General features: G+C 46.2%; 1 long non-coding RNA gene across 1 annotated transcript; it reads left to right on the forward strand.

Moving 5' to 3' along the window:
* The first annotated feature begins 13,905 nt into the window (after positions 1–13,905).
* LOC146890320 (uncharacterized) lies at positions 13,906–21,733 on the forward strand. The gene is made up of 3 exons (XR_014999185.2): positions 13,906–14,853; positions 17,008–17,463; positions 18,461–21,733. It is a non-coding gene; the product is annotated as an uncharacterized LOC146890320 (long non-coding RNA).
* Positions 21,734–23,934: the final 2,201 nt, after the last annotated feature.

Raw genomic sequence — 23,934 nt, forward strand, 5'->3', positions numbered from 1 at the left:
GAATTGAACATATGCTAAGCTCTTAGAACTCCTCAGTAAATGATTAAATCTGCCTGGGAAAGGGCTTTGATTCAGCTGCATTGCCTTTAAAAGAGTAAGAATCGGATCCTGTCCACAGGAGCCTATGGACTACCGGGAGGATGCTGGCAGGTTACACATACCCAGGTCTCTGCCGTGGGCACCAGGCCAGGAGCATCCCCACCTCAGTTCTCTTCCTCACAACAACGTAGGAGATACTGCTCCACCCCAGCTCTTGCTGTCCTTTGCTGAAATAAATGATTACGATGGCCGGTGTGTAAAGAGAAGCAGTTTATTCTTACCTCAGTGTGGAGGTGATTCATGACTTGATAAGGCAGACCCATTGTCTTCAGACCTCTGTCAGGGACAGAGAGCAAGCAGTGTGTCATTACAGGAGCATTGGGCAGAAATGAACTAACTGCTCACCTCGTGGCTGAGCAGCAAGGGAGATGTGGGATTGGTGTCGCCCACTATCCCTTTGAAAGCACACCCACCCAGTGGCCCAAAGACCTCCAACTAATTCCCACCTCTCAAAATCTTCCCCATCTCCTGATAGCACAATTCTGCAAGCTAAGTCTTTGACACAATAGACCACTGAGTGGCTGTTCTGAAATGTTGTCCTCCGAGCATAACAGCCATTACCACCTTAAGCCCTGACTGCCTGCAAGAAACTCTCAAAGTCAGGTCTGTAATGTTCTCTCTTAGAGCGTGAAGAGTCCTCAGACCTCCTGAGGTTTTAGCCACTCCTTCCTGACCCTCCATTCCCAGCTTTAGGTAATTCTGCCCAAGTTGTACGTGGTCTTGGTTGCTGCTTGAGTAGGGATAGAATGTGGAAGGCTACTGAAGTCAAGCGACCCCATCTACGCAGCCATGGGAGTCTTCCACCATGGGGTGAGGCTTCAGGAATGTGACTGTTTACTGGTTACCCGTGTTCCTCTAAGTAACCTCTCATGACGTCCTGTAAATAAGCACACTGGACTCACTGCTTCCCCAAACTTGATGTGACTAGAGACATTCTGCCTGTCGTTGGTTCCCTCGCTGAGGTAAGAAGACGTGTGTGCACACCTCCCCCGGAAAAGGTCATACGACAGTGATGTTTAAGATCAAAACTACACATCATTTTTTTTAAAATATAGACAAGCTCAGCTACCTTGTCCAAAGTCGCCTGGTGTAAACATAAACTTACCGCAAAATAAGAAGAAAATGAGAAGAAATCAGGTTGAATTTTGTTGAAGATAGATAAAGGTTTTACAGAGGAAGTTGAACATTTGGATAATCGGAGAAATGTCTAGGTAGAAGAGTCAGATCAGAAGTGCCTGTGGTGCGCTTATTGTTTGGTTTGACCCCTAAAAATGCACTCTAGTTCTTGGAGATGCCGCTGCACTGTCTGCATGCTAGCTAGAGATTATACAGGCAAAAGATTGGTGAGAGAAAGAGTGGGTACAAAACACACAATGGCCAAGTTCAAGTAGGAGATGGAGGTGCATCTGGGTCCAGTAAGTGTAGTGTAGGCAGACAGGAGCCATGCCACTAATGATCTTGGGTACATTAGACTAAACAATAGGAATTTTTTACCTCCGATGATTCTAGCCCCAAGATTGACGAGATCACTTGAGGATCAGACATGCGCCCACTATGCAACTCCACAGAAGGACCCCAGAAAGGAACAGAGAAGAACCACAGAAAGCAGGGTTTCTGTGAACATGGTTTGATTTACAAAAGGGCCAATACAAGACAGAAGGGCAAGGCCTGAGAATAAACAGGAATTACAAAGCCATTGCTGACCTGTGAGTTTTGGGTATCTGTTTGCTTCTTTTCCAATCACTGTGATAAAATACAATGATTAAATATCTTATGGGAGAAAGGTCTTATTTCAACTCACAGTCCAGTGAATCCATCATCACGAGAAAGTCAAGGCAATAGCTTGTAGCCACTGGTTACATGGCATCCACAACCAGGATCAGAGGCCATGCAGGCAATGCTGTAGCTCAGCTCCCTTTCTCTGTTCATATAATCCAGGCTCCCAGCCAGGGAGTGAAGCTGCCCACAATAGGTGTCCCTTGCCTCCTGCTACCACAGACTCGGAGAGTCAGGCGCGAGGCAGAGCAGACTCGGCAGTTATTGCAGGTGTTAGGAGATCGCCCTTCCAGGACTCAGGAGACGCAATCTTCTGGAACGCTGTGCTGTCTCTCCTTCATTGGCTCCAGTCATCTGATGTCATGGCGCCATCAGTCTCCAGGTTCCAAGGTAGGCTCCCGATTGACTCAAGGGGAAGTTACCAAGGGGGTTCCTCCCAGGCAGCCACAACCGGTTTTAGCTGGTTGTTGGCCTCATCTTACAAGTGGGCATGTCTTTCCACCTCAGTGAACACAGTCCCCCACAGATATGTTCATGTGCCCACCTCCCAGGTAATTTTAGATTTTGTGAGGCTGACAATTAACCAAGCATTGGGGACAGGGCAGCTGTGGTACATAATCTATGTGTAAAGGTTTGGAGTCTGAGCTGAAAGGAGTGGAAGCCACATATCTGAGTTCAAGTTTTTGGTGAGGAAGAGACAAAGATGGGGAAGAAAATGGCGGCTGGAAGATGAGCACAGGAAGAAAGGTTGTGCTGGGACAGGTGCTGTGAGCACAGCTGTGGACTATCTGTCTCCCTGGCGAGCCACCCACAGGAGTGGGTGAAGGCTGAGCTGAAGGCGGGCAAGTCAGAGCAGCTGCTGCAGGAGGAAGGAGCCCACTAGTGAGCAAACCGCACAGCCTCGGGAAGTGTTGTGTGCATCGCTGAGGTGGGCACTTGGCCTGCTGCTGATCCATTTTCACAGCTGAAGCCAAGCATCAAAGGATAAGAATGTGGTCAAGTGCCTAGAGCTGTAACGTGAGGGGCTGCTCATTGGGGTTTCTGTCCTGCCCAGTTCCCACAGCCAGTAAACCCCAAAGAAAATTCACACAGAGAGTCTATATTAATGATAAACTGATTAGCCCATTAGCTCAGGCTTTATATTAGCTCTTATAACTTATATTAACCCATTATTCTTATCTATATTAGCCACATGGCTCGGTACCTTTTTCAACAGGGCAGGTCACATCTTCCTTCTTCCGTGTAAGGACAGGCTGGGGAGGAATGGGCTTCCTCCTTCCCAGAATTCTCCTGTTCTCATTGCCCCACCTCTACTTCCTGTCTGGTTATCCTGCCTATACTTCTGTCTGGTTACTGGCCAATCAGCATTTATTTAAAACATAATTGACAGAAAACAGAATTGTTCTGCACCATAGAGTTGAGGTTGATAAAGCAGTCCTGGGGAAATTCAAGCAAACGGCAACCCTGACCCTCGTAGGGAGGATGCCTGTGTCGCTGTATTGCTTGTCTTCATCATCCTACGACCATGCCTGACTTAGTCTCATTGCTGTGGTCAAACACTTGCAGAAAGCAGTTTGAGAGAAGAGGGTTTGCGGCTCATAGCTCCAAGTCTTAGTCCATCATGGTGGGAAAGGCCTGGTGACAGGAGCCCGAGGCAGAAAGCAGAGAGCAATGAATTCTGGTGCTCGGCTCACTTTCTCATTTTTATTCAGTTGAGGACCCCAGCCCATGGATGCTGCTGTCCACCTTTAAGGTGGGTCTCCCAATTAACCTAATTGGGAGATAACCTTCACAGGCATGCCCAGAGATTCATTACCATGGTGATTCCAAATCCCATTAAGTTGAACATGAAGACTAAGTATTAACAACTCCTAAAATATTTTTTTTAAAGTGAGTTATTTATGTATTGCAGAAGACTGGCCACAAACTCACTGTGTGGCTAAGGATGACCTTGAACTTCTGATCCTCCTGTCTCCACCTTCCGAATGCTGGGGTTACAGATGTGGGCCACCTTTCCCTGGTTACATGGTTTGGGAGATGAAACTGCAGCCTTGTGGATGCTAGGGAGAACACCTGGATCAATCCTGAGCAGAGACACTCCACTACACCCCATGCTAGCAGCTGCCACTGTCGGCTTCAGAGTCGACCAGCCAAACCCCCAGAACTGCAGTCTCTCGGGCTCCGCTCATCTCTCCCCTCACCGAATTTGCAGTCTGCAGCCTGTGTGTGTGTCGCCTTCCCCATCCCTTAAACCATTCGCCCCTCTGCAGTTCTACGTCCCAAATTCTCACTCTCCCTCTGTAGGCAAGGATTTATTTTGGTTGTGTAATCTGACCTCCTCTGGTCAGGACATGGAAGTCTTCTATTCTGCTTCTGGAAGTGTGTGACCCGTAACTAGGTGATCTAGCAGCTGCTCTGCCATGGGCGACTGCCTACATACACACCACAGTCTGCCGTCACCAGTCATCGTATATAAATAACCCACTGGTGTCTGGTGAGATCTATTAACTTGTCCCTACCAATGCTCTTAGCCCATCCTGAACTTGGCTCTTGCCTAAACAGAGTTAGAAACTTCGGTCAGCGTAGGACCTGCTTTCCTGGAGGAAGGAGACAATGTAAGTGGATTTAACATTTATAGGCTGTGTAATTCTGCTTTAGTGTAAGCAGTAAGTGTAACATTACTCAGGCATTTCTTTAAAGCTAATTCGTGTATGACAGTAAAGTGCTTTAAAGTTCAAAGCAGCACGACTCCAGTATCAATGAATTATGACATTAATCTATCTTCAAAGTGGGGGAAGGGTTCTATATTTATTCCAGACTCCAGCTTCTGTCTCTTAGGAGACTGCACCGAGTGTGGAAGGGGAGGAGAAAAGGTTCTGAGTCCTGCATCGGATCCCGGCTCCTGCACTTCCTCCTGAGTGCTTTCTGGAAAGTTCTCCAGATCTGTTGCACTATTGCAGCTGTGTTTTCTATATGAACAAAAGGACCCCCTCCTTTGTGAATGCTGTGAAGATTAGGAATAATTAAATCCTGTTGGCCATATCTATTACATGCTCAATAGCTTTAATAGTAGCTACATTATTATACCTGGAGATCTCTCTCTCTCTCTCTCTCTCTCTCTCTCTCCCCCTCCGCCCCTCTGAAAATTTCCTGTAGTCACTTTCGAGTTCAAATATTAAGGTTGTGCATACAGCGTGGCAGTTATGCCTAGGTTTAAGTTTGTGAATTTTCTTTGACTTAGAAAATGGTATTCATCAAATTCCTTAGAAAATATGAAAGTGTCTTTTAAACTGAGAAGCCCCAGTCTTGTGCTGTAAGTGATAAATAAATGTTGACTACTGAACCTCAACTGCCACTTTTCATGAGAACGCGAGCCCAGACCTTCTGTCTGAGGCTGTCCTTAATGCAAACATTAATTACTACTTTATAGCACACTATTATTATTATATCCATACTCTGCATTGGGAAATAGTTTGAAATACATAAAGGAATACATCCTCATGCTTTGATAAATGAGTATAATTAGTTTCAAAATTTTTACCCATAAGCCAAAACTAGTGTCATCAATCATTAAATATTCCCATTAAAATTAATGTGTGAAATGTCAGTGCTCCTCTTAATGGAATAATTAATAGAGAAGTGCTTTGTTTAATAGGACAGGGTCCCCAAGGCTCTGTCCTGCCCGCCCTTCTCTCCATCCTCTCACCCTTCCAATGTGACCTGCAATCTTCAGTCCCAGGGCTCAGAATGCCTCCTGTGCACTGCTGGTCCCTGGATGGGTCTCCAGCCGCACCTTTCAGGAACCTGTGGATCCGTGTTCACATTTCTCTCCTGACCTGTGTCATCAGCTGAACTCCCACCTTGCTCTCACCCCCGCGTGATCTTCCCTTTCCTGGTCACTACAAGCCAGTGTCATATACCAACTGATAAAGACACTCTTTCCATGTTGGGGGCTGGGGACTCCCAGACCCTGAATTTCCTGTAAACAACTTGCTTGCAACTGCCCCCAGCAAAACAAATTGTTTTCCTGTGTTTGCAGCTGCGCTGAGCGTGAGACAGGAGCTGAAAGATCCCGAGAGCTGGGGCGTGGCCAGAGCACTATATGAGCTGCCCCTGAGTACAATAAAGTGGGCATTCTTGGCATTCTTGTTTCAAGGATGACCCGTGTCCCCCGTGTCTCTGTCTGTGTGTGTGTTTAAATCTCCAGGCCTCTTTTCAGGCTCACGGCTGTACCATAGCACATAGAGCAGATGCTGGGCTTTGCAATCCGACCTCCAAACCACCGAAAGTCCCTCTGCCTCCACCCTGCACCCATCCTCAGCAGTACATCCATTTCCTTTCAGATCTACTTCTCCCACCTTAGCTGAGGTGGCATCATCTCTTGCCCCCACCATGGCTTCTTAAATCGTAGGTATCAACCATATATAGGTGGTCACACAACGAATGTGCGGGTTACAAGAAATTGGCATCAGTAAAGGGTTTGTAAATGTGCAGTGATCAAAAATTAATTCAAAGTCGAATGCTTAAGGCATCAAGGCATCACGTGACTTCACTTCACCGCATCCTTGGTTCAGACCACAAAACATTCACACTTTACATAGTACAGGCCACGTGCTGCAACACCTAAGCTCCTGTCAAAGCGACTGTGCGGTATTTAATTGCCTTGCTTTTACTCTACAGCTTCCTGCTCTTACAGAAACATAGTGCTTTAATTACAGAAAACAAACACTAAATAATTTTACTCTTTCATTAAATCTAAGTATCTTTGGGATGTATTGTATAAGAATATTTGATTCTAAAATTGCTGTTTGAGATGCTGACTAAGTCCCATATAAATAATTGTTTAATAAATTTTGGCCTGAGATTATGATGGGATGTACAACTTCCAGAATACTCTAAATATATTCCTCCATCTTGTACTATGTATTGATACAAAATGGTCCTCAGACTTTGCTGTTATAAAAGCAAAATATTGATCAACTTTGAAATCCTTTGGAGATATCCCACATCCAGCAATATCAAATATTCTGCCACATTTAATTTTTTAGGTAAAAATAACCAAATTTCTCATCAGTATGCAAATTTGTTTTGTCATTAATAAACAGTAAAAACATACCACAGTAAAGAATGGCTTTAACACAAATTTCTTTTTTCAGTGAATATTTAATTTGTCGGCCTTATTTCGTATATCTATTTACCTAGGGGACCATGAAATTTCTCTGGTACAAAGGATGTGAAGAGAAAAGTGGAAACCCTGATCTGAACCCTCACTGGAATCTGTGCTGCTTCCCTGTGCACTTCCCTCAACTTCACTGAAATCTTCACGGGAAGTCACTGTGTGGTGCACACCTCTAATTCAGCACTCCAGAGGCAGAGGCAGGCCAGCCTGGGCTACAGAGTGAGTTCCTGGACAGCCAGAGCTACACAGTGAGACCCTGCCTCAAAAGCAAACAAACAAACAAACTCCTCACGTGGTCTCCAGGGCTTGGGGAAGGCTCAGCAGTTAAAGTGATTACAGCTCCAAAGTGTCGGTGGGCGTTCTCACCCTCCAGTCCCACAACAGTGCTTGGTGCATGTGGCAGCTGGCCAGAAATTTCAGAATAGGAAGGGAGAGACAAGTGCTCCCCAAAACAAACTGGCTAGTGAGGTTAGCCATTTTGGTGATTCAGAGTGAATGTCAACTTCTGGCCACTGAGCACGCACACATGTATACACACACACACACACACACACACACACACACACACAGGTGGAATATTACTTTAATCAGGCAAAGATGTGTTACATTTGTTTATACTGCAGAATATTTAACTGTGTACAGCTGTGTTACATTCGTTTTGCTGCATTTATTTAATTATATAAAGATGCATTGCATTTGTTTCACCTTACCTGCCTAAGGCACCTGATTGGTCTAATAATAAGCTGAATGGCCAATAGGTAGGCAGGAGAGGGATAGGCCAGGCTGGTGGGCAGAGAGAATAAATAGGAGGAGAAATCTAGACAATCTAGACTTGATAAAGAAGGAGGAAGGAGAAAAAGAGGGACATGCTTGGGCCAGAAGCCAGGCAGCTGCTAGCCAGACATGAGAAATGGTGAAAGTAAGGTAGAAAGAAAGAGAGAAGAGAGAGAGAAAGGAAAGAAAGAAAGGGAAAGGAAATGAAGGAAAGAAGGAAGGAAGGAAGGAAGAAAGGAAAGAAGGAAGGAAAGAAAAAGAGAAAGGTAGGTAAAAAGCCCCAAGGCAAAAAATGTAGGTAATGAAAAACGGGTAAAGTTGTAAGAGCTAGCAAGAAACAAGCCTAAGTTAAGGCTGAGCATGTATAAAAAAATAATAAGTTTCCATGTCATGATTTGGGAATTGTTGGTGGCCCCAAAGAAAAAGCCTGAGGTACATACATACATATATACACACATAAACACACACATATATACAGGCACATCCCACACACTATACACACACTCACACACCATACATACCACACACAAACACACACACACTCATATACTATACACACCACACACTCTCACACAGTATACACACCACACACTCTCACACAGTATACACACCACACACAATACACACATACTCACACACCATACGTACCACACATACACACAGAGACACATAAACACATACCATACACACTCACACACTATACATACCACACACACACAATACACACATACACACCATATACACTACACACATACCATACACATATACTCACACACCATACACAACACACACAGACACATACACACACCATACACACCACATACACACCATACACACGCACTCATAAACTCACACACCATACACACACACATACACACCATATACACCACACACGCACACACATGAAAATGAAGAAAAGGGAAGTGAATCGTTTATTTTTTTCTTCCCAGAATTAAAGCTTCCTGTGACTTTCCAGGGCACTTAGAACAAAATTCCAAACTCTTTCCTAAGGTGCACAGAGTCTTCCCTCAGAGCTTCTCACTCCCAGGAGAACGTGAAATCTTATGGGAGCATTTCCTAGTAGGGTCATGATTGGTGTGATGGGGGGATTGGGGTGGAGTGGGGACTGAGGTGGGATAGGGGGACTGGGGTGGGTGGGATGGAATGGGGTGGGGTGGAATGGGGAGGGATAGGTGTGCTTCTAGCATTTAGCAGGTAGAGCAAAGAATGTTGAGTGTTGTTCCACACTTGTGGGATGATCCTCCATTCTGCCTGCTGATCACTGGGAAAGCCGGGGCCCTGTTCAGTGTTTTATGGCAAAGCCAGGAGCATACGATCTTCAGAGATTCAACTACTGTGTCCATGTATAAATAGATAAAGTCAGTTTTGTTCCAAACTTTATGTAGACATAGTTAGCGTTTCAGGAAATCATTCCCCCTTACAGAAGCCACAAACTGTCTCTCTCTCTCTCTCTCTCTCTCTCTCTCTCTCTCTCTCTCTCTCTCTCTCTCACACACACACACACACACACACACACTGCAGCTCCCTAAGTAGCCAATCATATGCTGCAGTGAGATGGAGAATTTGTTACGTGTTCAGTCCAAGGCCAGATGGCTTATCATTCTCAACCTGGTGATGAAGCCTAGGGGGATTTCTGGAGAACTGTGGGTCTTTAGTGCTTGTAGGAAGGCCAGAGAAACTAGGGTTTTGATGTCAGTTAAGGGTGACAGCAGAAGCGACAGCATCAGAGTAGATGCACCCACCAGCAAGGAGGAAGGGCAGGCAAGCAAAGCCAATAGCGCTTGCCTTGAACCTCCTTATATCTGTGCCTCCATTGGAAGGTATCAGCTTCTCTGGAGAAGAGGTGCATCTCTAAGTTGATCCAATCAAGTCACAACCAAAATTAATCATTACAGAGAATAACACTGTCTCAGGCAATAAATATCTGCAGTGCGATTTCCTAGTGCCAGCCCCAAACTCAACTCATTAATTTGGATGAAGGACCATATCTCCCCTCAGGGTTCCTGAGCTTGAAGTTGACCAATCCTCTCAATAAATGCGTGTGTAAACAGACAACTGAACCAGCCAATGCTTGACAGCACTTCCACAGAGGAACTCACTATGGTGGTTAATCTTTGTGTCAGCTTGCCTGGATTTGGAATCAACTATAAAACCCAACTCTAGATGAGTTTGAATGGGTGGTCTAGAGAGGTTCAACTGAGAAAGGAAGTCCTTCCCCGAATATGAATAGCACCAAACTATGGCCTGGGTCCTAGACAGCTGAAGAAAAAAAAGCAAAAAGAGGGACTGGGCACCAGCATCCATCACTCTTCCTCCTAACTGTGAGCAGGGGAGCAGCCACCTTGCTCCCTACTGCTGCCCTGCTTCCCGGCCACAGTGAGCATGCCCCTCTAAACCCTGAGCCCAGATGACTCTACGTTGACCCTATCTGGAATTTGGTCACAGTGTTGAAGAAACTATCTAGGACAAATGCATGGTCCTACCTTGAGTCTGGTCTTTTACCTTTCAGAAGTTGGCCATGGCTACAGAGATGGCTCAGGGCTAAGGGTGTGTCGCTGCTCTTCCAGGGGAACCAAGTTTAGTCCCAGCACCAGCGAAGGCCAGGAAGCTCGTTAGCACTTGCATGTCCAGCTCCCAGGGATCCAGAGCCTTCTTCTGGTCTGTTTTAAAGACGAACCTTACTTCTTCTTCCACAGGCAGGGCTTGTGCAGCTTGAACATACAGCTTTAACCTCCCCTTGGATTATCAGGCTCTACCTCTTCAGAGTGCTGTTTGATAAAACCATGCCAGTGTGAAGGCAGGTGAAGGGTATGCACCTTAGAGACAGCAAGACGTGGTTGAAGACAACTGTGAACATACCATTGTAATGGGGTTTCCAAAACAGCGGAGAACGGAGCCCCATCTGGATCACTATTAAATGGAGACAGCCTAGCTTTGGGCACAGGAGACCAAGGGACCAGGCATGTGTGCCCTTGGACGGTCTACAGGCAGGGTTAGACTCCAAGGATGATGTGGGTTATACAATGCTTCCTGTAAGTACCAATGTGTGTTTTCCCAGAAAATGTGGGGCAGATAGGCCCATTGCTTTCATTGGATCCTCAAAACCATCTATGGCTGACAAAAGCTCACACCCATCCTCACAGTAGTCCTTGCCAATCAGGGTGTTTGCCCAGCCCCATAGCGCCTCAGCATTTGGGTGAGTGGGTGAGCTTCAGCCACAGGTGCTCTGAGAGCAGCACCTTCTCTGCAGCCTTATGCTGCTCCTGCTCCTGGCCTCACTAACCGCATGTTTATCTTTTTGTGCCATTTCCCTGCTCCACTTTGTGCTTGGAATCCATATGTAAAACTGACTAAAGCCTGTGAAGAATAACCACGCCATAGCCTGCTTGCTGTGCTGGCTGGAAATTTACTCCGCTAAACAAATTCGTCCGTTGTTGTTGATTCAACCTCACTAGAATTCAGGACAATAGTGAGATATGACTGGGAGGTAACAAAATGGCTGGTTTAATGTCTACTCTGGAGCCTCATGGGTTCCCTGCTTACTATCCGCATTTCCGTAGGCAGTCTGGTTTGTCACATTCCCACTGTTTGACGGTTCAGTTCTTGCAGCATGGTAGGACTTCTTTAGACAACACCTCTGACTGTTCCACATTCCTCCTAGAGACCAACATGGTCAGCATATCATAGAAACAGCTCTGTTTCTTGGTACCAATAGTCCGAGTTTGCTACTTTCCTATCATTGCAACCAAGCACCCGTCAAGAAGTTAGCCAGGCGGTGGTGGAGCACGCCTTTAATCCCAGCACTCAGGAGGCAGGCAGGTGGATTTCCGTGAGTTCGAGGCCAGCCTGGTCTACAAGAGCTAGTTCCAGGAAAGGCTCCAAAGCGACAGAAAAACCCTGTCTTAAAAACAAACAAACAAACAACAAACAAACAAAAAAACAAGAAGTGCTTCCAGTAGAAAGGGTTCCATTGGTTCATGCTCTGAGCGTGCATTTATCATGGAGGGGCAAGTGCCGTGGTGGCAGATGCAGCTTGCGTTGAGATGGCAGGAGCTTGGCTGCATTTATTTATCTCAACAGGGAGAGTGGGACTTTGAATCTTAAAACCCCATCCCCAGAGACTCACTTCCTCAGGCAGGTCCCTGCCTCCCAACGATTCCACAACTTCTGAAAACAGTGCCACTAGCTGGAGAGAAGCCATTAAATACGTGAATCTGTGGAGGACAGCTCACGTCCAGAGCAGAAGTACTTTGTAAACTGTTGGCAGTGTTCTATGTATCCTAAATTAAATATAATATTTAAAACAGGGGTGAACAATATGCTTATTACATTTGATGTCCATTTCACACCAGATAATGTAAGTACGCTATAATACTTTGATTTTTCTCCCCCCGCAATGCTGTGGGTATTCTTTCTAATTCCACTTACATTGTCAAAATGCAAAATGTGTAATGAAATTACTGGGCTGTGTTTGAGCTTTTAAAATCGTAGTTGCATAGGCTCTTAGTTTCTGAAATAAATATGACTTGTTTTATTTATGCGCCAGCCAAGCTATTTTAACTCCTAACAGGTCTGTGCATTTTATTATTGGTTTGCTCTGTAGGAAGCAACAATCCAAAGTTCTTGGAATTCTTTCAGTTCCACTTGTTTATGTTTGGGAATAGAAGTGTCCCGTGCTTTATGATACAGAAGAAGAGGAAACTGTATGTTTCTGTGGCTCGTGACTAAGGTCTCCTTAGTGCCATGACTTGGTACACTAGCTGTCTTCGTGTCATTTATCTATGTGTCTATGTGCTAGTGTGTACATGCATGTGTGTGTGGAAGTGCACATGCATGTGTGTGTGGAGGTGTGCATGCATGAGTGTGTGAAGGTGTGCATGCATGTGTGTGTGGAGGTGTGCTTGCGTGAGTGTGTGAAGGTGTGCACGCATGTGTGTATGGAGGTGTGCTTGCGTGAGTGTGTGAAGGTGTGCATGCATGTGTGTGGAGCCTAGAGGTTGACACTGCATGCCTTTCTCAGTTACTCCTTGACTTTTGGAGTCCTCCACGAACTGCAGGGTTTCTCACACAACCTGCACTCATTGATTACTGATTCGGTAGGACCAGTTGGCCACTGAGTCCCACAGGGCTTCCTTGCTCATCTCTTCAGGGCTTGGACTGCGATCAAGAATGTAGCACCTGACTTCTTACGTGGGTCCAGGGATCTGAACTCAGGTCCTCCGGCTGTGCAGCAAGCTCTCTCCTGACTGAACCATCCCCCAACCCTACTTTCTTGGCTTTTGAATAACACTGTAGGGGAATAGGAAGCTCCTCCCAGGTTATGCACCTCTACAGGGACGCTGTGGCCTGTTTTGAAAGCTGGGGAAAGAATACGCATAGTGGGGCATTCAGATTAAGATCTCTGCATAGTGTTTTAGACTCTTGCCAAAGAAAGAATTCAGAGACAAAGTAGGAAATTGGGAGGAAGTTTTATTCCAGAGTGGAAGTGCAGCAGGGGATGCTAGGCAGCAGGGAAGAGCACGAGAAGGGCCATTTGCAGGCAGCTGTTTCCCAGTACCACTTGGGGCACATGAGTATCTACGTCAGCTCCCTCTGGTACAAACAGCGTGGACCATGGTTATTAACATCCTTCCTGATGTAGGCAGCAGGTGCCTCCCATAGTGGGGCCCCTTGGGGATAGTGGAATATCAACATCCTCTGGCCTGAATAGCCAAGTGGACGATCAGAAAACCCCTTTCCAAATGGCTTGGTTAGTGGCCCGAGAATACCCTTTTGATGTGGGCAGCAGGTGCTTCCCTTGGCCAGACCTTTGGTGAGAAACAAATCCTGTTTTACAACCTATGACCAGCTTAAAGCCAGAATTTGGAAAGAAACATGACGCACCTGCGTACATGACAAGAAAACAGGATGCATTAACTAACCCCTTAAATAAGATATGTGCTTACACACTCCAGAAGCGCCCCCTCCCCCTCCCCTTGCAGTTACATGCAAATTGGCTGGAAAACTTTAAATTCTGAGTTCTAGCTTAGAAAGTGTTTCTCCTCCTCTTTGTTCCCTTCTCCTCATACTAGCCAACATCCTGTGCCTGCTTGCCTGAGAGGCTTCCTGGCATGCTGGGCATTCTCACGCTCCCCGAAAGCTCTCTCACCATGCAATGGCGTGCACAGACGTGCCTTAACGTAGCTGCCAGCTTTATTGACCTCCAGCTCAGAGAGTTTTCTTTTTCTCTTCTTGCCATCTCTCTTATCCAGACAGCTGTGGGATCTCTCGCTGGCCGGTGCTGCTGTTTTCTCTCCCCAGCCCCCAGGGAAGCCCTTCAGTTCCTCTCAGCGTCCATTCTTCAATTCCTTCTTCTATGAGACCATGGAACCATCTGTCTGCTGATGGCGAAAGCTGCCATCCTCACCAGGAAATGGACCATCTATCTCACGGGCAATCTTTATGACGGGAGCATTATTTATGAGCTAAGTTGGGGGAGGGGGAGGAAATCTGGGAAGAGTCAAGTTTATCCAGAACTCTTTCTGTCCTTGTGTGGGGTTTGTGGCGTCACGGCCCCAGAGCACGAGGGAGACGGCCAGTTCTGTGAGGCTGACAGCGTGGAGATGCCATGGCAGTGAAGCAGAGAGCATCTCACTGTGAGTCATCCTGGTGGGGCGTGCTGGTCCCCGCTGCCCGAGGTCGCCTGACTTTCGGTGTTTGAGTGATCGTGTTCAGCCTGCCTCAGTTCTTCCCACAGCTGCTTTACTGTTGTTGAAAGCTTGCTCGGATGGGGCAAGGGAAGAGAAAGCGCCCAACTTCTGAAGAGTTCTGTTAATATGAAAAAGCCGCCGGGGCAGGGGGGAGAGGCATTCATTCCTCTTCCTCAAGACTTCTTTACATGAAAGATTATGAAGAAACAAAAGCCCGAAGAAAGACGGATCTGAGCATTCTGTAGATGTGGCAAAGGAAAGCATCAGCTTTAGACGTGTTCATTCATACACACAAGGGACGAATGCATGCAAATTGTAAGTGCAGAAGAGGGCAGCAGACTGGCCAGGGGTGACCAGGCAAAACCCCAATCCAGAAGAAATGAGGGAGAAAGAAGATGGGGGTGGGGGAGGGATGATGCGGGAAGCCTGGACAGATGAGGAGGAGAAGAGGCCATTTCTTGTTATCACTTGGATGTAGAAGAGTTTCTTTGGTGCAGCTATTTGGAGACCCTCTGCCAAGAGGAAAGATTTCGTTTAATGTTAGAGCAGGGCTGCCGGGAAATTGCGAGGAGGAAGTGAAGACTGGAAGCAGTCCAGGAAGAGCCTTGATCACCTGCAGCATGCGGCCATATTCAGATAGAGCCGGGGTCCCTGGTAAAATGATCCGCCTCATTCGGGGTTCCTGACACATCTTTCCCACTGTAGGGTGGTGGTGAAAGGCACAACTGGGCCCTGATAAGGGGTCAAATGTTTTTGTTATCACCGGGTCCCTGGAAAGCTGGCTACTGTCCTTCCCAGGGCCAGACCTGCTGTGTCATGCCCGACTGCCTGTGGACTGACCTGCTCCACTGGACATAGTGAGGTGACCACCATGGACTCCTTTGTTAATCAGATAACCATTCCATGTGTTCATATGCCTCATTTCATCTTTTAAGCATCATGTGTGACTCTGGCTTTGTTTAGTACTTTTTAGTTTTTAAAATACATTTGTTTAAAATTTTATTGGAATGAATTTATTTGACTAATTAGACACTAAATATTACAGAAAGACATCATTCTGTACAACCCTGTCCAACCCCATCCCGACCTTCTCCTCCCGCCTCCCCTCAACCTCCCGCCCGGCTTTAAATTTTGCTTCCCTGGGGTGAGCCATTGCCAGCATTTGTTATTGTTTTCCTCTGGTTGCTAGTTCCTCAGCTCTAGATGACAAGCTTCCCCATCTATTTCTGGTTTATTAACTCCAGACCTTACTTACTGATTTCCGCCTGTGGCAGAGGACTTAGCTGACTTCCATGGCCCCCACATCCTCTTCCTGCCTCTCCTAGCATAGCAATGTCATGGTTCTTATTTCCTTCCTGGCCTGCGTGTCTTCAAACTGTACTTCACCCTTTCTCCTGCCACCCACTGCATGTGGCTCATTTTACCTGGCTCCACTGTGAGACAAAGATGCAGAGATCCCCCTGGCCTGGGTACCAGAGATTCCTACCTAAGCGGCATCAAGGCTGACAGCATTCTTTTCCCCACCTTCCTTTAATTAAGCCAAGTTGCAGTTATTTGTCCACAGGTGGACGCTAAGACCCCAAGGCCATATGCGGCATTCTGTTATCCTAGCTCCGTTAAAGGCCCATCTGGGGCCACGCAGGGAGCATCCGTCACTCCCCCTTCTCCTCTCTGGCCTGCTGATCCACCCACTGAACCCTTCAATGGAAAATGTTTCCAAAGCCAAGTTCAAATGCATTTTCACGTATTGTCACTTCAGCTTAGTTTGTATTCAGACCACAATGGACAGGGACACACCTGTAACCCCAGCACTTCAGAAGTGGAGGCAAGAGGAGCAAGAGTTCAAGGTCAGTTTCGGCTGTGCAGTGAGTTGGAAGTTGGCCTGGGCTCCATAAGACCCAGCCTCAAACACAACCTGTTGGCGAGACGGCCCGGTAAGAGTGCTTGCTACCAAGCCTGACAACCTGATTCTAATTCCTAAAGACCCACAAAGTGGAAAGGGGGGACTGACCCCTGTGACCTTCACATGTATACTGTACCTTCACATGTATACTGTAGCATGCATGTGTGCACATATGCACATGTTTGCACACACAGACACAAATAAATGTAGTAAAATTACTGAAACAGCAATAAACTGTAATTTAGTGATGATGGGATTCCCCCATGCAGTTCTAGATCCTGTTTTAAATTCATTCCTTTATTTGATTCAGACAGTCTTACTAGGTAATCCAGGCTGACCTCAAACTCACAATCCTCCTGCTTCAGTTTCTGCAATGCTGGCATTATAAGGGAATATCACTATATGCAGTTTCTCATTCCCTTTCTTTCTCTCTCTCAAATGATAGCTCCTTTGATTTATCAACTTGGCTAATGTAGAGTCCTCAGGTGTTCAGACACGAAGGGTGTAAAGTCTCTAGTCAGCTGATTCTAAATAAAGTAAGTTGACTTAATTTTTTTTTTTTTTAGAATAAAAGCTTCTCTAAGAGACAGGGGACATTGCATCTGTGAACAACAACTCTGACTTGTGCCATCATTTCTCACTGGCCATAAGTTTCCATTCTTGACAACCAGCCTGAGGGTGGCCACCATCACATTAGCTACTTCCTTGCCTTAGACCTGTCTATCTGTCTGTCTACCACCTCTCAGTCATTGGTCTGCTACCTAACCCTGTGTGTCTATCCTCTATCATCCGTCTGTCTCTCAGTCATCTCTCTACTTATCTTCTGCCATCTCAGTCTTTCCTCATCTCCTGTTGGTTCCTTTCTTTCTCTGTGGACCATGACTGATACATTTTCCGTCTACCCCCGGAGAGCACCTTTGGTTTTTCCAGCCTCCTGATGCTTTTGGGCCTTCTAGACATATTCTCTGGAACCCACTTATGTTATTTTCCAAAGCAAACAGACAACAACAACAAACATGAAGGTAAGATTTTAAACAATGTTTTATTACGTTTTGCTCGCTCCTTGATTGACAGCTGCAGAATTTTGGAAATATCTTCCCTCTGAGGACTCCAAAGCATCGGCAGAGCTTTTCCTTATTATCCAGGATTGCTGGGGAGACACCAGTTCTAGTCTTGTGACAAGTCTCTTTTATGTGATCTATTTTTTTTCTTCTGTGTGAGTAATGGTCTCCCAAGGCAGTCATGACTGACCTGGAACTCCATATGTAAAACCATTCTGACATAGATCTGCTTGCCTCTGCCTCCCGAACACTGGGATCACAGGTGTGTGGCACCAAACTCAGCATATGACCTATTTTTAAAGATCCATTTATTTGTGGGGCCAAAGAGTATGTGCATGTGAGAATAGGTGCCTGGGAGGCCTGAGGCATGCGATGTCCCTGGAGCTGTGAGCCATCTTATGTGAGTTCTGGGAACTGACCTCCAGTACTCTGGAAGAGCAGAACCTGCTCTTGAGCACCGAACGTCCTTCCAGCCCCAGCTGGCACAGTTTCACACAGAAAACTTAACGGCTCCTTGCGTTAGGTCTCACACACTGGAATCACAACTACGGTGGTTCTGGGAATCCCCAGCTCCTTATCAGCAAAAGGAGATGTGCATGGCTTGCACCACTGACTACACTGAAGACCCGAAGAGGGAGAGAGCATCCAGAGGTGTCCCGGGTAGCCACGAGGTCTTTGGGGAACAGAAGAAAGCAGAGCTGGTGTCAGAATAGGACATCTGATAACAGAAGCAGAGAGGAGAGAGAAAAGCAAGATGGGAGGGAGCTGCTAGGCTGTTGACTTTGAAACTGGAGGGTGGGGCGAGGAATGCAAGTGACCCCCAAAATAGGCAAAAGCACAGACAGTGGCTGAGATTCTCTGCTTCACTTCTCATTCCTTTGAGGTGACACCAGTCTTTGTTGGGAGGAGTTTATTGTTCTAGATTATGATATTAATGGGATCCCCACTCTCTATACAGATTACGCACCGCCCTTGTCTTGTGGAAAAGCTACCGTGGACTTCAATGTACCAGACACCAGGCAATGATGTGGGCAACAGGAAATCCACAAAGCCCAACACATCTGTGCCTTGTAGGACAGGGCATGCCGCCACAGGCAAAGCGTGAAACCCTTATCATCAGATATAGAATAATTGTTAGTTCCGTTTAGGCCTGGGAGTGGCTCAGTGAATAGAACATGAGTTCAGCAGTTCTGAGGACCCTGCTTCAATCTCAGCACCAAAGAGAGAAAGAGACACCCACACAGAGGGAATCTGAATAGTCTCTAGTCAGCTATTGGAAGCACCCCCAGTATGAGGGTGTACCCCATAGCCAGCACAGGGCAAGTTACCCACATTTCCAAAAATATGGGTAAAGGATGTTTTCCCTTAAATGATGGGAATTCATAATGAAGCATGAATCTTTTACAACTGCTCAGAACAATGGTTGTCATTCATTTAATACACATTAAACATCTGCTTTATACCAACTATTCCTGTGCTGAAGAAACGGGGAGTAAAAGTGAGACAGATTCTCTGCACCCACGCTTGCAACCATTATTGTACAGGTAAACCTGATCAAGAGCACACCAGAGGCACAATCAGGAAGCCGGAAGGTTAATGGTCTTTTCAGTCTGAACAGCAGGCCCATGTGACCCCAGGCAGCTCCACTCAGGTTCTTAGTGGGTGTATTTTATTTTATTTTATTCTATAAAATAAAGAAGCTGGGTGAGCGATCTATTAGGTAATTTCTAGATTTAAAGCTACCTCTTGAAATATGTATGTGTGCATTAAAAGTCAAATATGCATTATATATATTTATGTACCCATATACACTGTTCTGAAATAGCTTCTTTGAAAAGCATTCTGACCATTATTTAATCATAGGTATGTGCATTTCCTTTTACACACATGGGAAGAGAACAGTTAAGCATGTCCATATAAAATAAAAACGATTGCCCTTTTCACTTAGAACGACTTGACATGAGCAAACACATGTTCCATTCTTTCTGGGAGCCACGTGGACTAAAGGAAGGCATTTTGATGAGTTTTTGGGCATGAAATATTCCCAGAGGACTTTAGCTCCTGGGTTTATTCTGCACTGGCTGATGCTGTGGAAACACGGTCTATGGGAGCAGAGGACGAGTCTGTTTGCACATGCTGCTTATGGAACAAGAGACTCGTGGGGCACTGTGAGCCGATTCTCTGTTCAGGCCTCAGGAATGGTAACTGTCCACACAATCTGGGGAACTGAAGAAAGAAACTTGTACATGATCAATAGGCTGCAACAAGGACTCGGGGAGAACCCTTGCCTAGTGTGCACCAGACTCTGGGTTCGAACCCTAGGGTTGCAAAATCAACATCTAAAATCTGCTTTTAGAGTTGGGTCAGCTGTGCTTCTTGACCGGTGTGATCTTTAGTACTCTGCCCTTCAGTGGGTTTTCCTTGTCCTTCATTAGCAATTTCCGCAGGTTGGAGACAAAGCTCTGAATGGATTAATTGTCCATGTATTTTTGAGTGGAGATATGCGCTTTTGTATTTGAAGCTGTTCTCAAGATATCTTTAGTTATATCCATGCTTTTGGTTCCTTTTTTAATATTTTATTTGAGGTGCTAGGATCAAGCCCGGGGCTCTTGCATAGAAGGCCAGCACTCTGCCACAGCACTGTGCTCCTAGTCCTTCAGAATTGTAATTCCTTACCGGGACTAAACCCTCTGTCTTCAGGAGTTTCAAGTTAGTGACTCACTTGGCTCTGAATTTTAAGTGAGTCCCTTGTTTCACTGGCAGGGAGGCCAACTGACCTGTGAGTCCTCTGCTTAAGGTGGTGAAGACTGACCTGTCAGGATCCAGCTGTGCTTCAGCTGACGTCACAGACGATGTGACTCTGCTGGCTCCTTTGAGCAGCTTCGAAGCAGAGAGCAAAGATGAAACACCACTGAGGGGTGGCAGGGACAAGCTATGGAATGAAAGCAAAGTCCAGATGCTCCATCTCTTATGACCCACATTCCTTGCTGCCCAGGAAGCAAGGGCCTCCTCAGTAGTGGGAGGTTCTCTATCTCTTTGGCTCTCTCAGGGTCTTTTGCCGTGTGAACAGAATTGCAAATGGAGTTTGAAGTGTACATGGAGGTATTTAGACAGTTCTCAGAACACGGCGTTCTCTGCAGGTCTCAGCCTAGAGGCCCTGTTCCTTGGTGTGTGTCTCAGTCACGTTGCTGCTGTGACCAGCACCATGACCACGCAGCAACAGAAGGGAGGGTTTATTTGAGCTTCTGGTTCTAGAGGGATGAGCCCATCATGACAGAGAAGCAAGGCTTGGAGTGGTGGCAACAGCAGGAACCTGGAGTCTACAGCCTCCACCGCAAGCACTGGCCAGAGAGCAAACCGGAAATGCCTCCAGGCTTTTCACCTCAAAGTCCATCCGGTGACGTACTTCCTCCAGCGAGGCACGCTGAAGCCTCCCCAAACAGCACCACCGACTGGATACCAAGTGTTCAAACGTCTGAGCCTATGCGGGGCATTCTTATTCCGACCACTGTAATGTGTGTCTTTGGGGTTTTCCCCAGTCCTTGTCTTGAACTTTGCACAGCAGCTGATATGGTAGTTTGGGTACAATTAGTCCCCATAATCTCATGGGGAGTGACACAGTTAGGAGGTGTGACTTTGCTGGAGTGGGTGTGGCCTTGTTGGAGGACTGTGCCACTGTAGGGGTAGGCTTAGACACTTCCTACGCTAAGGATACTACCCAGTGTCTCAGTTGACTTCCTGTTGCCTGTAAGATGTAGGACTCTCAGCTGCTCCTCCAGCACCACGTCTGCCTGCAGGCTGCTGTGCTCCCTGACTTGATAATGATGGACAGAACCTCTGAAACTGTAAGTGGTGTCATGGAGCCTCTCCTCAGTAATGGAAACCCTGACGAAGGCAGCTGCTGATTCCCATCGACAGCTCAGTACACAATGAGACAACCGTCTGCTTGAATGGAGCCATGAAACTTCTAGGAGGTGTCTCATAAGTGAGTCTTTTCCAAATATTTCTCAAAGAGTGGTTTTGTAACGCCAAAGTGTGGGACTAGAGAGATAACTTCTGGAGGACCTGGTTTCAGTTCCCAGCGCCCACATGGTGGCTCACAAGCATACAGTCCCAGTTCCAGTTCCAGGGGATCTGATGCCCCACGCACATACGGGATGCACAGACATACATGAAGGCAAAATTCCCATACGCATAAAATAAAAATAAATAAATCTTACTGAAAAATCAAGCCAATGTGTTCTCATCTCATATAGCATCCATTCACTACAGCCACATCTAATTAGCTAAGATACAGCTGTGAAGGGATTGGAAGGGCTGATGAGATTCTCACATGAAACATGCATTCAGGAGCAACATGGACGAAGGTGGATAGACATTCCTGCATTTCCTGAACCTGTGAATATGAGCAGACAATCAGACCTGCATGTTAAAATTATGTTTTCTTAGAAGGATACAGACTGTAACACTAGAAATACTCTGGCCAGGCAAGGTGTCACAGACCTACAAACCTAGCTCCTGGGAAGTGGAGGTAATAGGATTGTTGCAAGTTCAAAGCTAGTCTGGGCTGCACAGTCGGTTCTAGACCACACAGCCAGGGCTACCCAGCAAGACTTTGGCTTAAAGGAAACAAACATATTGCACTGTTAATATCAGGAGAAGTTTATGGAGACAGATCAGGCTGACACACTATGTGCTGAGTGATGATGCTGGTGTATACAGATGTTTTAGCCAAAGGAGAGATGAATTGGTAGCTATTGTGGCTAACAACAACTGCCTCTAGGTAGGGAGTAATTCATGGGTAAATTGTTCTACTCCTCGCTGATCTTCCTCGCCTGTGTTCTTCGAGATCTCATTGCTTTCAGAATAATACAAAAAGTATCCGTCTCACTGTGGCAGATCACCTGACTGTAGCAGAGCCACCAGCATTTGCAGAGGTCATGCAGAGGTCACAGAAAAGCTAGTGAGTAACAATATAACTGGTCAGTTTTTACAAGTCAATCTTTTTCAAAATGTGTTCCCCCAAAACAAGCTCACAGCGAAAACTACACAGTTCACACTTATGGAATGAGATTGGGAAGTGATCTAAGTGGAGGTCTTACTGTCCAAGGCCCTGGTGGCCTGGGCGGAGGTCTTACTGTCATGGTCAAAGGTCTGGTTTTGATCCCTAGTATCCTCCTTCCAGACACATTGATAGAAAGGATTCTAAACCCCTTGGCCAATCTAAAATGTATTCTGGAAAGTTCCGTAGTGGAGAATTGCGTTGCAGCAGTTACTTAACCACAGACCCCATTTTCACGAAACCTTAGGGAATGCGATCTTCATGTAAGGCCCACGAAGACCCTCCACCTTGGCGATTAGTTGCAAAGGCGTCTTTTTGGCCACCTTCCCTAAACAAGGAACTCTGCAACCAGATTCTCACATCAAGTTCCTCACCGAGGTACAGCGCAACATAAATGCAATGCCCCAAAGAGCAGCAACCAATGTGCTTCTCTCCACAGGCACATCTGTCCTGGGACTCTCCTCAGTGAGGAGGGAACTAGCCCTGTGTCTGGCGCTGTCACTGGCTTTGCAGACAGAAGCAGCGTGCAGCAAGGCCAAGTGTAAGCAAGCACACAAAGAGGCTAGCAGATATCTCAGAAGCATCCCGGCCAGCATCGAGGAGCTTCAGTCTCAGCATCTACCTCAGGGTCATCTGTCCCTCCCTTCTCTCTCATCTGCTCCCACTTCCTCCATTCTGCAGAAATAATGCTTTCTAGAGCAGAGACTGCCCAGAGCTGCCTCGGGCCTCTACAGACTAGGCCCTGGTGGTGTGGCCCTCCTGAGAGGAACAATTTAGAGCATTAGTAAATGCAGTTGTGTTATAATTTTAAACTAGTAACAAGACAGTTTTACTGTGCCAAAATATGCATAATGAAGTTTAGGATTTTAGCCACTTCTAGGGATCTGCTTCGGTGGCGTGTAGGCTCGTATTGTCACCACCGGCATCCACATCGGTAACTTTCACGGTATTCCAAAAGATACCGTTGACCCACTAACTCTAGTAGCTTCTATTTTCTTTCTTTCTCCATGAATGTACTGTTTAAGTACCTCATATAAAATGAGTCAGGCAGCATGTGTTTGTCCTTTTGTTCCTGGCTTAATTCATTTGTCATAGTTTCCCCAGTGTTCATTTAAAATGTGACATTTTTATTCACAATAATTGTAATAAATATGATCACAGTCCTAAGTTTTAAGATTTCTTACAGGAAAAGCAGAATTCGACATGCAACCTTTCACCAGTGTTTTTGTAGCAATGTCAAAGTGGCTGAGGTACAGCCCAGCTCTCACATGAGTCCTTTCTTTCACATGGTCTCAACATGACCTCAGAGTATATGGTAAGATTTTTTTCCTGTAGTGTTATGGGCTAGCTGGAAAGATGGCACAGCAGTT

The sequence above is a fragment of the Myodes glareolus genome, chromosome 22 (assembly GCF_982192425.1).
Source record: "Myodes glareolus chromosome 22, mMyoGla1.1, whole genome shotgun sequence".
NCBI classification, from domain to species: Eukaryota; Metazoa; Chordata; class Mammalia; order Rodentia; family Cricetidae; genus Myodes; species Myodes glareolus.